The sequence below is a fragment of the Pleurodeles waltl genome, chromosome 10, assembly GCF_031143425.1.
Source record: "Pleurodeles waltl isolate 20211129_DDA chromosome 10, aPleWal1.hap1.20221129, whole genome shotgun sequence".
NCBI lineage: Eukaryota > Metazoa > Chordata > Amphibia > Caudata > Salamandridae > Pleurodeles > Pleurodeles waltl.
In genome coordinates, this window is record NC_090449.1 from 379,522,060 (window position 1) to 379,536,030 (window position 13,971).

Consider the following 13,971-nt stretch of genomic DNA (forward strand, 5'->3'; position numbering starts at 1 on the left):
GAACCGGTCAACGACCTAGAAGGTGCCTGCGTGAGCAGGGAAGTGACTCTGTCCTTCCACAGGAGATTTCTTATGTCCTTCTGGTGCAGGGTGAAGACAGGGAGTCCCTTGAGCACGCACACCATGGAAACTGTTGCAGTTGCTGGCTGTAGCTGAAGTTGTAGAGGAAAAGCAGCCCTCCTGGAAACTTTGTTGCTGTTATAGTGGTTCCTGGAGCAGTCGATCTGAGGTCAGAGGATGATGTAGTAGTTGCAGAGGATTCTTGCTGGAAACTTGCAAGTAGCATCTGAAGAAAAACCCACAGGAGAGACCCTAAATAGCCCTGATAGGGAGATTGGTTACCTTATGAGGTATGGACCTATCAGGAGGGGTCTCTGAAGTTACCTGCTGGCACTGGCCACTCAGAGGCCTCCAGAGTGTCCCCACACCTTGGAAAACAAGATGGCTGAAGTCTGGGACACACTGGAGGAGCTCTGGGCACAACTCCTGGGATTGTGATGGACAGGGGAGTGGTCACTCCCCTTTCTTTTGACCAGTTTTGAGCCAAAGCAGGGACTGGGGGTCCCTGAACCGGTGTAGACTGTCTTATGCAAGGAGGACACCATCTGTGCCCTTCAAAGCATTTCCAGAGGTAGGGGAAGCTACCCTCCCCAGCCTGTATCACCTATTTCCAAAGGGAGAGGGTGTAACACCCTGCTCTCAAAGGAAATTCTTTGTTCTGCCTTGCTGTGGCTGAGCTTCTCAGACCCAAGGAGGGCAGAACCCTGTCAGTGAGGTGGCAGCAGCTGTAGCTGCATTGCAAGCCTCAAAGAGCTGGTTTGGCAGTACTAGGGCTCCATGGTGGAGCCCCCAGGATGCATGGAATTGGCTTCCCAATATCAAATGTGGAATGAGGGGACAATTCCATGATCTTAGACACCTCACATGGCCATATTCGGAGTTACCATTGTGAAGCTACATATAGGTATTGACCTATATGTGGTGCACATGTCTAATGGCAACCCCGCACTCACAAAGTCCCAGGAATTGGCCCTGAACTATGTGGGGACACCTTTGCTAGTGCAAGGTTCCCCTCACACTTAGTAACTTTGCACCTAACCTTCAGTAAATGAAGGTTAGACATATAGGTGACTTATAAGTTACTTAAGTGCAGTAAAAATGGCTGTGAAATAGTGTGTGCACTATTTCACGCAGGCTGCAATGGCAGGCCTTGGGAAGGGTTTGTCTGAACTCCCTATGGGTGGCAAAAGGAATGCTGCAGCCCATATGGATCTCCTGGAACCCTAATGCCCTGCGTTCCTAGGTACCATAAACTAGGGACTTATACATGGGGTCCAGTGTGCCAATTGAAATTGGTAAATGAAGTCACTAGCCTAGAGTGTCAAATTTAAAAGCAGAGAGAGCATAAACATTGAGGTTCTGGTTAGCAGAGCCTCAGTGACACAGTTAAGCACTACTGACAACACACACATTAGGTCATAAACTATGAGCCCTGGGGTCCTGGCTAGCAGGATCCCAGTGACACAATAAAAACACACTGACACACACTCACAAACAGGCCAAAGGTGGGGGTAACCATGCTAGAAAGAGGCTACTTTCTCGCAGTAGCATGCTACTCCGGAACCCAAAAGTTTTAGTAGTGGATTAGTCTAGAGAAGTAGAAGTACAGTGTTAGCAGTAGGATAGGGAAATATGAGTTAATTTGAGTGGTGGACATGTGTGCCTGTTAGTTGGAATGAATAAATAAATGGAGTAATATAAAAGGGAGGAATCCAGAAAGTGTTAATGGGGAGATCATAGTAGTAAAATGAGGTTTTGGGATGAGTAAAGGAGAGATAGAGGTGGGAAGAATCTATAGAGAAGGATTAGGATGATCATAGTAGTAAAATGAGGTTTGGGGTGAGTAAAAAAAGAGATGCATGAGGGAGAATTTAGTAGGGTTGTTTGGGAGATCGTAGTAGTAAACTGAGATTTAGGGTGAGCCAGGAGGAGTAGATGAAGGAAGAGTCTATAAAGGGTTGTTTTGGTGATCATAGCAATAGAATGAGGTTTGAGATGAGTCAGAGAGTGGGAATAGAGGATAGATTGATAAATGTATAGGGTGAGACAAATTAGTGCATTGGAGAGAGTGATTTTGTTATAGTTTTACCTTTTATTCTCTGGTATAGTAGGACTAAAGTAAAAAATATATAGTTACACAATTACATAGGAATAGAATATATGTATAAGGAAGATAATATATTGATATTTAATGTTATACAGTAGAAACACATACTTTCAAGTGTTTTATAGCATTTAAAGTTAATTTATTTGTGTACTTTTTATAAAAATATGTTTATGTTTTCTTCAATATTTGAGTAGTGAAATGCTTGTAGTTAAATAGTTAAGATAATATTTGCATATTGTGATAGCTAACCAAAAGTGAGACTCGAAAGCATCTAATCAAACAACTTAAAAAGAATCCAAGCAATGGCCTATGAACATGTAAAATGTAGAATAACATATAAATATATATATAAATAAGAGTACATATATATATTTCACAAAAAAGTCACTCCATCATCAACGGAAGCCAGGTTTCCCCAGCCTATCGCCACATGTTTGACGCAAGCACCACCAATCCAGGTTCCAATTTTCCTTTATTTCATCTTATGAAGTGTAAAGTGCTAAGTGCAAATTCCAGAACACAAATATATCTATATACATATATATATATTATCCCCCCTCTGCGCCGCCTCCTTGGGCTTGAAAAAGGGCATTATGGCTTGAGAAAAGGCAGGACATATACTAGATGGTTAGGTCATGTGTTGTTGATTTTGTTGCCAGCTACCTGAATTCTATGACATCTTAGAAAAAGAGAAAACAATACCCTAACACACCAGGCACTTTCATTTTAATTTGTTTCATGACTCCTTTTAAGTTATTTTAACTGACTGAGATGTTTTTGTATATGAACAGCTGCTTGATATTAGGGTCTTGTCGAAAGGCCTGAGTACGTTTCTTGTTATTTAGAAATAGGTATTTCTTTTAATGACATTTGCTGAATTGAAATGTTTATACTCCGTTATGCTTTCATACTTAAGTTTTTATGAGTAATTTTATGTTTTTAATATTCAAAATAAAGACACACACACACACACACACACACACATTTGTTAAGCAGGATTAAAGAGTATGTATCTATTTTAGGAAAAAATATAGTTATTATCTATATTTGTACAAAGAAATACATATATCTAGATAGATACATATAATCAAAATATAAATATTTACATACACAGGGGTATGAAGTACATTGCTGTTTTTGTATTTTGGTTATATAGGAAAGAGCCAACTCTTTTGTAGTCTTCTGAAGATAAGATCGTTTTCTGTGGATCTTACATTTGAGGGTAATGAATTTTATAGTTTGGCTGCTTTAACAGAGAAAGAAGTACCACCTCTCATCTTTTTCTTGAATGGTGTGGTTTTGAGGTGAGTTGCCAATCCCGAGTGGAGGTTCCTATGTTGAATGTATTCAGTGATTTTATTCCTGATGACAAATTGTCCTGCTCCATGCATTTCTTTGTGGGTGATACAAAGCAGCTTGAAGGTGGATCTTCTGGCAACCGGTAACCAATATAGGGTCCTTAAGGCACAGGAGATGTGGGCTTGTGGATTTACATGCAGGAATAGTATGGCAGCAGAGTTCTGAATCCATTGTAGTCTTTTTTTAGAGTAGATAGAGATGATCCATGGTAGAGGCCAATGGCATAATCCATTTTCGATAGTACAAGTGAGAGATAGTAGCCTGGAAATCCCTGGTGGAGGAAGATGCACCACACAGTTTTCATGGTGATGAACCTTGATAATTTGTCCACTTGGACATTCATTGTTAACTAGGAGTCCATAGTCATTCAAAGATTTCTTACTTCCTTAGAAATTTTAGGAAATAGTCCCAGATCACCAGGCCAGGCACAGACTGGGTCCTAATTTTTTCATTCACCACATGTGAGTATTTCTGTTTTGGAAGCATTCAGTTTGAGATGGTTCCATGTCATCCACTGATTAATGGCTCTGAGGCAACTGAAGATTTGTGAGTTTCCCATGTCTTTGGGGCATTCTAGTTTAAGGAGTATTTGCATGCCCTCTGCATAGTTGTAGCATATGAGATGAAATTCATTTATCATTGCCGGTAATGGCTTAAGTAGATGTTAAAAAGTATGAGAGGGATGATTGAGCCTTTAGGGACCCCTGCTTTTGTGAATTACGGTTTGGATAAGAAAGGGGGAGTACAGAGGGCATTTGTTCTGTTTTGAAGGGAGGACAGAGCAGTCAACTCGATGCCAGATTTTTAGAGCCTTTGTATGAGGGTGTTATGGTCAACTGGGTCAAAGGCAGCTGAGAGGTACAAGAGAAGTAGTGCAGCAACTCCATTGAGTCTACTGTTGGTGTCATGTGCATCAAGGTTTGTTTTGGCGTATGTATGCCTAGTACAGGGCTTATGGAAAGATTCCCATAGTTAAAGAATTATTGATGATTCTTTTTACTGGCGCAACAGCAGAGGTAGATAAAAGAATGATCTTGAAAATGTGTGGTGGAGGAAGACCAGGAGGGCAGCCATGCGGCCTGTTTGCTTTCACCAGATCCATAAATTAAGTTTGTGACATTTGTTCGGAGGAATTCGGAGGCTGCTTTGGATTACTCCTGGAAGTGTTTTTTGGAAACTGGTTGATGCAGGTGATTTTCCTTTGTTTTAAATAGAAGTCTAATGTGTTTGCTTTGTTTGTGTAATGCTTTGCCAGTTTGTCTGCGAATTCTTGAGTAAAGGGATGAGTTCCATCTGTGCATTTAGTTTTATGAAATTTGGTGCAAATTGTATAAATTCTTTATTTGCAGATATAGCATTTTCAATTCTAATTCAATGGTAGTTTTTTTCAGCTTTTTTGATTGATGATTTGTATATTCTGTTAGGTTTGCATAGGTGAAGTTTGTGTTGATTTCTTTATGTTTTGAACCAGGTTTGTTGCAGCCTTCTGATTTGATGTTTTATCATTTTTAGATCTGTACTTCTTCAAAATGCTTGTTTCCTTTTGTCTTGTTTTGTTATTCTGGGTGGTATTAGGCTATCAAGAGCTTCCTGTAGACACTAATAAAGAATTTGATTAGAATGTACTGTGTCTAGATCTGTGGTGGCTGATAGTTATGTTTCTGAGTATTCATAATTTAGTTTCCTCCATGGTCGATAGGATGATGCATGTTAGGTGGTCTTGGGTGTGTTGATTTATGGTATTTTATGTTGGAAAGCTACCAAATAGTGGTTTGACCATGTGACTGGTGTGTTGCTTTGAATGGTAACTAGTTTTGTAGGAGGCTGGCCTGGTTTGTAGTGGGTACCTAAGATACTTCTACCTTATACCAGGTCCAGTTGACCCTTATTAGTGAAATGTAGGCAGTGTCTAGAAGCCAGGCTGTTTAGAGGTAGCTGTAAGCAGAGCAGCCAAGGCTGAACTAGGAGACATGCAAAACTCTTGCAATACCAGTCTAGTCACATAGTACTTACACACAAAAAAGACAATACTCAGTGCTACCAAAGGTACTTTATTTCAGTGACACAAGGCTAAAACATCTTAGAGGCTATTCTCCCTTAGGAGGTAAGTATTATACATAAAATATACACTAGTAACCAAAATCACGTAAGTAAGCAGTCATAAAATAGTGCAATAGTGAAAATTACCATAGGCTGCAATGGGCCTATGGGAACACAAACCATATGCTTAAATAGTGGAATGCGAATGTCGGTTTCCCACCTAGGCAAGAGTAGGGTTTAGAGGGGCACTGGGAGTGTAAGAAAACACCAAAGGTAAGTAAATTACCCCACCCCAGAGCCCAGGAAAACAGGATTAAAGTGCAGCAAGTTTCCTCAGGATACACCACAAGGCCATGGCTGGGCCATGCTGTGCACAAAAGTTTCCTTGGAGAAGCACACAGAAGCCCTAGAAGCTGCAAAACATGCAGTACACAGGGGTATTGTCTGACTCGGGGATGCAAGCTCTTACTTCCACCAAAGTTGGAGAGTTAGACCTTTGGACAGTCAGGGTCACTTTGGTCTATGACCAGTGTTTCAGGATCCAAGCTCATCATCAGGAGAGGGGTCCCAGAGAACTGGTCGTCGCTTCAGAGAGGTGACTGCTGAAGCAGGGAAGTGACTCCGTCACTGCACGGGAGATTCCTTTGGTCCTTCTGATGCAGTATGAAAACAGGCAGTCCTTGAAGCATGCATGACTTGGAAACTGTTGCAGTTGCTGGCAGGAGCTCGAGTTGCAGCGTTGGATACTTTGTTGCAGTTGTAGAGTTCTTGGAGCTGCGACCTCTGCTTCACTTTCTACCATCAGATCAACCACAGAAGTTGTGGTTGATCCGATGGTAGAAAGTGAAGCAGAGGTCGCTGAGAATTCCTGCTGGAGTTTTGCAAAACCGAATCTGAGGAAACACCCAGAGGAGAGACCATAAGTAGCCCTGAGAGGGGGATTGGTCACCTAACCATGTAAGTATCTATCAGGAAGGGTCTCTGACGTCACCTGCTGGCACTGGCCACTCAGATGCTCCCAGAGTTCCCTGACCATTCTGAAAACAAGATGGCAGAACCCAGGGACACTCTGGAGGTGATCCGGGCACCACCCCTGCGGTGGTGATGGACAGGGGTGTGGTCACCAATGTTCCCTCTAATTTTTTTCCACTGTGTGTGGCAGTGTGCGGTCTCTGTGCGCTGCAGCCAAGGATACGTGTGCCAAGAAATTGACCATTCACGCGCGCGCAGAGCATAACTAGCCAAGATCTTTGGCATTAGCCTCTCCATACCACTAAAGCAAAAAAGGGATATTATGGCTCCATGCAATAGGGCATCAAGGCAGTTTTGTGACCTGGTTGCACACCCCAAGGACATGACCTGTTAGGGGAGCACGTATATTGCTCTAAAAGGCTTAATTAGGCTTAGAAAGTGATAACGCATATAAACTACCACAAAGTATAGGAGTGGTGGAACATTTGATAACAGCACATTTTGTACTGTTCTGAAGCATTTCCTAGCTCATGAACCATTGATTTTCAAGACAAATATCACTTGCCCGCTTGTATGCTATAGCACGCCAAATGATGTTTAAAACACTCCCGCGGTATTTAAAAGCTGTTTTCATTGACTTTAATCCAGATTCAAATATAAGCATTATCTGCCTTAGGGGAGCACGTATATCGCTCAAAAAGGCTTATTTAATCTTAGAAAGTGATAAAGCATATAAACTACCACAAAGTATAGGAATGGTGGAACATTTGATAACAGCACATTTTCTACTGTTCTGAAGCATTTCCTAGCTCATTAACCATTAATTTCCAAGACAAATATCACTTGCTCGCCTGTATGCTAAAGTACGCCAAATGATGTTTAAAACACTCCCCGCAGCATTTAAACGCTATTTTCATTGACTTCAATCCAGATTCAAATATGAGCATTATCTGCCTTAGCGGAGCACGTATATCGCTCTAAAAGGCTTATTTAGGCTTAGAAAGTGATAACGCATATAAACTACCACAAAGTACAGGAATGGTGGAACAACGTGCGCGCTTGCCAAAGGGGCCTGCGCGATGGGGGAAGGAAAGGTGTGGGCGCTCGCGCGCGCGCCTTACAGGGAACATTGGTGGTCACTCCCCTTTCCTTTGTCCAGTTTCATGCCAGAGCAGTGACTGGGGGTCCCTGAACCGGTGTAGACTGGATTATGCAAGGAGGGCACTGTTTGTGCCTTTCAAATCATTTCCAGAGGCTCTGGGAGGATACCCCTCCAATTCCTGTAACACCTATTTCCAAAGGGAGAGGGTGTAACACCCTGTCTCAGAGGAAATGCTTTGTTCTGCCTTCCTGGGATTGGGCTGCCTAAGACCCAGGAGGGCAGAAGCCTGTCTGTGTGGTGGCAGCAGCTGAGGCTGCAGTGGAAACCTCAGAGAGCTGGTTTGGCAGTACTGGGGGTTTACAGTGGAGCCCCCAGGGTGCATGGAATTGCCCCCCAAACCAGAATCAGATTGGGGGTACAATTTCTGAATCTTAGACACCTCACATGGCCATATTTGGGGTTACCATTGTGAAGCTACATATATGTCTTGACCTATATGTATTGCACACTGGTTGTATGTCGGAACTCCGCCTGCCGGAACAACGAATGCCTGAACAACGAGGTCGGAACAATGACCTTGTTGTTACCACTAATGCCTTTACCACGAATGCCTTAACAACGATATTCTGTTGTAATGGCATTCCTGGTAAAGGCATTAGTAATAGGCATTCATTGTTCCTGCATGCGTCACCCCGACCCCCCACCCCTGCCCTAAAACCTAAAACCTGCCACCCCCCACCCCTCCCCAAAACCTAAATACCCTGATCCCCCACCCTGCATCTAAACCTAACACCCCCGATCCCCCACCCCTCTCCAAAACCTAAAACCCTCCGACACCCCACCCCTGCATCAAAACCTAAAACCCCTCAACCCCCCACCCCGTCCCCAAAACCTAAAACCTACCGACCCCCAACCCCTGCATCAAAACCTAAAACCCCGACCCCCCACCCCTGCCCCAAAACCTAAAACCCCTGCCCTCACCCCATATCACAACCAAAAAAAAACCCCGACCCCCCACCCCGCCCCAAAACCTAAAACCACCCACCCCACCCCAAAACCTAAAACCCCCACCCCCCCACTTACCTGAGTCGTCACCTCGTCGTCCGCGCCGTCCTCCTCAGCCGACTCCCTTGTTTGTGCCTTAACCACGCATGTTCGTTGTTCAGCACATGCGTGGTTAAGGCACAACACAACAAAGTCGTGGTTAAGGAAAGCGTTGTTCCGCTTTCGTTAACCAGGGCTTCGTTGTTTAAGAGTCAGCGTAGAGGGCGTGTCCCATGCACACTTATAGTGGCGTCCCCGCACTCACAGGACACTCTGGGAAACTGATCCTGGACAGTGTGGGGGCACCTCTGCTAGTGCAGGGGTGCCCTCTCACACAGTAACTTTGCCCCTAGCCTTCAGGTACTGAAGGCTAGACATATAGACATATAGGTGACTTATAAGTTACCTGGTACAGTAAAAATGGCAGTGAAATAGTGTTTGCACCATTTCACTCAGGCTGCAATGGCAGTCCTGAAGAAGTGTTTGTATGCGCTCCTTATGCATGGCAAAAGAAATGCTGTAGCCTATGAAGATCTCATGGAACCCCAATGGCCTGGGTACTTAGGTTTTATATGCTATGGACTTATAAGGGGGGATCCAGTATGCACATTTGGAGTGAAATATGGCTATAGTGACAAATTTAGAAACAGAGAGAGCATGGGCACTGGAGTTCTGATTAGCAGGACTCCAGTAACACTGGCAAGCATACAGACAACACAGTAAGACATACTGACATATAGGGCACAAACTATGAGCACTGGGGTCCTGACTAGCGGGATCCCAGTGAGACAGTAAAACACACTGAAGACAGGCAGAAATTAGAGGTAACATACCAAGAAAAATTATGCTTTCCTACAGTTCTTGATTTACAAAAATGACATCTGCAATGTGTCCCGCAACGTGTGTGGAAATCTGATGTAGGTTCGGTGTGACTTGGCCAGTGATGACAGTTTTTGGATGGAGCATATTGGGTTTGTCAAACCAAATGTTTTGGTCCCCAAGAATGCATAGCTTGGAGTGTAGTGTTATAAGGTTTGAAACTGTGGCTTGAAATGTGTCTGGAAATGTTGCATTGCTAGGTGGTGGTCTGTAAAGGAGGAGGAAGTTACAGGTGGAAGTTAATGTAGGTTTCGTTTGGTAATGCGGGCTTCACAACCTTGTATGGAAATGTTGCCTGTTTTATTGTTTCCTTGAATATAACAGCTAATCCACTTCCTCTTTTGCCTATATAGTTTTGTTTGACAGTTTGATAGCCTAGAGGAACGACTTCATGCAACACTGGAGCCATGTCATCTCCCAGACATGATTCAGTTATAAATAGTAAGTCAGGTTGTGTGTCATTGAGTTGGTCGCCGATGTGGTGCTTATTTTTAGAAAATGATTGAACATTTATTTGAAGGCAGTTTAGGGATTGTGTTTGGTGATGGTGAGACTTTGTTTGGTAGGAGAGTGAGCAGTGGTTTCTGAATGTGTAGCAGCTGTGTCATTAGTGCTGATATTAACTCTATGAGGGTCACAATATTGTTTTTCTATATTGTGTTCCTCGTCCAGCAGACTTGAAAGACATTTTCTTGGGTCTGTGTGTGTCGGTGGTGGAGATGGTGATTGAGAGTGAGATGGTGAGTTGTGTTGTGTTGTGTTTGTAGAGTAGCCTTGCTGTGTAAGAGACACTGGGATTCAAAGTTGTAAAGAGTGGCATGTTCTTTATTTTGTATGCATTTGTTGTTGGTGCAGATAGAAAATTTGGGATTAAGGATGGATTAGGATGAGTGTTATTTGTGTAGCCATAAGGGAGTTGTGCTTGTATTTTGTGATGAAAGTTTTATGAAAGTGGGTCTGATTTTGATGTGGTGGAGTGCGTTTTGTTTAGATTTTTTGGGGTAGTTAGAGGAGATGTTGATGTAGTGGTTTTCTGAGAAGGATTTGTATGTATAGAACTGCTGGTGAATGAAATTTGAATAGTAAACGGGGTGATGATGTATTTGAGAGAAGAGTGTATGTGGTACGTAAGAGGGGATGTCAAGACTTATGAGTGTTTGTGTTGGATTTGATCACTGGAAGAGGTAATTTGTGTGGTGGAGTGGAGTGTTAGGATTGTTTAGTTGTGTGCTTTTGGTAAAAAGAGGAGGAGGGTGTTGGTGGATGATATAATTGAAGGCTGAGTATATGTTTTGTCATAGTAAAAAGGGGAGATAGTGTTAGGATAGATGTTAGGAGAAAGTAGAGCATAGAGCTGGTGTTTAGTGTGTATAGGGAGTGTATGTCTGGATACATTTAAGTTATATATAATGTGGCTTTTTGATGTGTTGGTGGTGTATGAATGTCTCATTGGTATAGGTGGTAAAGCGCAGAGTTGGGTTTTGTGTGAGAATGAAGTTGCCATAGTGTTGTAGTTGTGGTAGAAGTGTATATAGGTGTGTTTTGTGGTGTTTTGTAGTGGTTGTTGAGACACTGAAATCTGTGTGTGGTTTGTTTGTGGTATATGAGTAGAATGCTTTTGTTGATAATGTGTTTGGATGTTTGTGAATGTGGAAGGCTTAAGGTGGTTGCTGGAAAATGAAAAATTGGGCAGCATGTCTGGCCCTAGGCCCAACCTTGCCCAAACAGGCAACTGCCCTTTCCTCTCTGCCCTTAGCCTTGATGCCCGAGCTGTAAGCCCTGAACCCCAGGCTTAAATAGTCCTATGAGCCAATGTGAACCCTAACCAATCAGTAACATAAACCTAAACCCTAGAGCCTATGGTAGACCCAAACGTATTAACCAATCACAGCCTGCCCCTATTAACCAATCAAAATGCAGACCCTAAGCCCTAAATCCAATAGGAAGCCTAGCCCTAACAGCCAATCATAACTTAAACCCTAAGCCCTTAGACCATTTGAAATCCTAGACCTGTGAGCCAATAAGAACTCAAACCCTTAACCCTTAGTCCAATAGAAACACTATCCCTATCAACCAATCAGAAGTCCTAGCCCAAATAGCCAATCAGCACTCAAACCCAAGGCCCTCAGTCCAATAGAATCCCTAGATCTCACAACAAATCGGAGCACAAGATGCAACAAAAGAAACGCTTATGTAAGGGGCAAGATATTGTAAACACAGGCTGCTGATGCAGGGGGCAGGATGGTGCTGCTTTATTCAGAATCTCCTTTTATTCAGAAAGACTAAATCCACACTTTTGGGCTTCCTGATAATGTAGTGCTTTAAAATCAATAGCACTGAAAGGTTACTAGAGGTTGCGCTAGTCCAGGGAAAATCTAACTTCAGGGAGACCACAATGGAGTTCGGACGGGTACAGGGACCAACCTTGTACGGCATGAGAAAATACCTTGTATAAAGGGTTACGCCAAAATAGAAGATCTGATGCAAGAAGCAGAGGGGAGGATTTAAAGGCAATGGAAGGCAGGCTGGCTAAAGAACTCGTAGAGTCTGCTGAAAGAGAAGCTAGGATGAAGCAAGCGCAGGCATCGAAGACAGTGTATTGGCTCTGATTCACTCAATTGGGTCATCGTTGAGCCTCACAGTTGGGTTTTGTGTCAGCATCGAGCTCCAAAATCATTGAGTTGTGCAACGTTGTCCTCAGATCGGTGCTGTACCTTTGTCAAACCTCACAGTCGAGTCCCGTATCACCGGCAAATCGGCAATGTGTCAGAGGGCACTGCATCAGGTCCGAGCAGCGCAATGGCCTTGATGTGTCACTTTTGAATGAGAATAGCTGCAGAACCCAAGTTTAAGGCCCAGGGCTGGATTGACACCTCAGGCAATGGAGGAGTCACAGCTGGCAAAGTCCAGCAGCTGAGCAGAGATGAGGGGAATTCTTGATGTCCGTGATACTTCCAGAACAAGAGACGATAGTAAGCCCTTGGAGTCGCTTGGTTCTGTAGAGAATGTAGAGAACAAAGTACTGTCCTTCTTTCTCCTAGGCAGGAGGCAGCAGACAGCACACCAACACACCAACACAGCAACGCAGTTGAGCAGTGTGGCAGTCCCTCCTGACAGCACAGAAGTCCTTCTTGGCAGAATGTCCTGTAGATGCAGAAGTGTACTGATTTAGAAGGGTTTGGGATCCAATTCTTATACCCAGTTGAGCCTTTGAAGTGTTGGAGACTTCAAAGAGGGGCATTTGAATTGCACATGGTCCCTGCCTCATTCCTTCCCTGGCTCCAGACACTCTAAAGGGGGTTATGCCACCCTTTGTGTGGAGAAAGGCAGACCCCTATTCAGGTGTAAATGTCAGCTCCTCCGTCCCAATTAGCCCAGGAAGAACCATCAGTCTGGTGATGGGCCATCAGCATGCACATGTCACACCCCAGCTCCCTTTGTGTGTGACTGTTTAAAGGAAATTTACATAACCTAGCTGTCACCCATTCCAGACATGTATTCAGAGACATGCAGGGACACAGAATGGTTAAAGTAAGAAAATTCAAACTTTCCAAAAGTGGCAATTTCAGACATACAATTTAAAATCCAAATTCGCCATAAGTTATGATTTTAAAATTTTAGTCCAGAGACACCAAGGTGCATATTTATACTTTTTCTGCGCTGCGTTAGCATCATTTTTTTACGCAGAAGAAGCGCTAACTTACAAAATACAATTGTATTTTGTAAGTTTGCACCGCTTTTGTGTCAAAAATTGACGCAAATGCGGCACAAAAAAGGTATAAATATGGCCCAAATTCCTAATTTCTATCTTTTCCCATTTGGAGGTTACACTTAAAGGTTGCTTCAATATAAACCCAGTATTAAGCAGTAGTGAAAAACAAATGTAATAACTTTTCACTGATATGACACATTAAACCTAAAGGTACATTCTTTTTTTGCTCAATATTGTACCATATTCCACCCCGCCCTTGGGGCTAATCAGACCTACCTTATGGGTGACTTATATGTAATGAAAAAGAAGATTTGGCCCTGGCAAGTGGGTACACTTCGCAGGTCGAAATGGAAGTTTAAAACTGCACATATAGACTCTGCAGTGGTAGGCCTGAGATATATTTAAGGGGCTGGTGTAGTGGGTGTCACACTAGGTGCTGCAGGCCTACCAGTAGCATTTAAATTCAAATAACTTTATATCGACCTCCAGGGCCATAAAAGTAGAACAGTATGTGGTAAATAAATACATTAAAAAGGGTGATGCAATGCAAACTAACCTGGGGTAGTCATAGTTCTCATAAGTAGATGCAAAAATGTTACAGTGTAATTTAAAATGTTGCCTTACATGTACGAGGTAGGATACTAACAGTATTAATGAACATTAATATAGGACAATATAAAAGAAGCAAGGAAGAAG